Source organism: Paroedura picta, chromosome 10 (assembly GCF_049243985.1).
Source record: "Paroedura picta isolate Pp20150507F chromosome 10, Ppicta_v3.0, whole genome shotgun sequence".
Classification (NCBI taxonomy): domain Eukaryota; kingdom Metazoa; phylum Chordata; class Lepidosauria; order Squamata; family Gekkonidae; genus Paroedura; species Paroedura picta.
The window spans coordinates 25,807,279-25,808,740 of record NC_135378.1 but is presented as its reverse complement, the minus strand read 5'-3'; positions in this window follow the sequence as shown (position 1 = coordinate 25,808,740).

Sequence of the window (1,462 nt, the reverse complement as noted above, 5' to 3'; positions counted from 1 at the left end):
TAATCCACAATGGTGCCCTACTCAAGGCCTTCCTGCTCCCCTAATACAAATGCAACCAAGATCCTGACTGACATCCTCATTCCCGCTAGTATTGTTGCTATGTCGGGCTGAGAATGATGGGCAGCAAAATGGACAGGGAGAAATCCATGCTGCCCTGTGCTGGTGTGCCATGCTTACTTGAGCCAGCCACCTCCACATGGCCTGCTGCCCACATTGGTTGACCTTACCGGGACCCAGTGGAGACCCCATATAGGACCTGTGCTCTCCCAGCTGCCTTAGCTCCAGGTTGAGGACCAAATCAGAGTCAAGGCCGGGGTCCGGGGGGGGGGGGAGAGGAAGGCCCAGGGACTGGGGGGGGGGAGGGAGAGAGAGAATGGCACTTGCCACGCAGCACTCACTAGCAGGTGCTCGCCGGCAGGCGCAAACGCACAGATGTGGAGTTGCTGTTCCTGCGCGTTTGCGCCCGCGCCTCACCCTGCAGCACGGCACTCGCCAGTGAGCGCTGTGCTGTGCCACAGGGGGAGGCATGGGCGCAAATGCGCAGGCGAAGCAGCTCCACATCTGTGCGTTTGTGCCTGCTGGCGAGCACCTGCTAGTGAGTGCTGCGCAGCAAGTGCCACTCTCTCTCTCCCTCCCCCGGTCCCCAAGCCTCCCTCTCTCCTAGGCTTGAGTGATGCAGCCGCCGAAGCAGCCAATCGCTCCCGGTGCAACAAATGCCACGCCCAGGGGAAGGGAGGTGTGCCCAGTGGCACGCCGGTGCCTGCACCTCCCTCCCCCCCCCCACCGCGGTCCAGTACCAAGGGCTTCACGGCCCGGTACCGGGTCACAGCCTGGGGGTTGGGGAACACTGCCCTTGGACCCTTATATCTTTGGGATGGTTCCCTCTCCCTAGGGAAGTCAAATTGGCCTCAACCAGAGCCAGGGCTTTCTCAGGCTGGCAGGGGCTCATGGGAATTGTAGTCCATGGACATCTGGAGGGCCGCAGTTTGACTACCCCTGGCCTAGCGGGAATTTAGACCATCCTGCAGAGCCTGCAAAACAGTTCCGCCAAGCCTACAGTAACATCTAGCTGCCAACTACTCCACCTGTCTCCCCCCCCCCCTGCTGTATTCCTCAGTGAGGGCTACCTTAAGTGGGCCCCTCCCCTTCCCATAGTTAAGGCAATATTAGCTGTGTGATTTCAAAGTGTTTTGGTTGCATCTAATTAATTTTACATTTTATTTTTGCCTATGTTTAGAACTTATGGATTTTACTGACATTGTAATCTGCCCTGAGTCTTTTTGAGAATGGGAGGAATAAAAACCGCAACATAAATAAGTAAACACCATCCATGCCATGTTTGCCAGAGCTCTCCGACTGCCAGTGAGAGCCACCTGAGGCAACCCTTCCAGACAGACTGGGAGAAGCAGCAACCAGGTCCCTTGGAGGGGGAACCAAGAGCCTGGGCATGGGAGAGAATCAT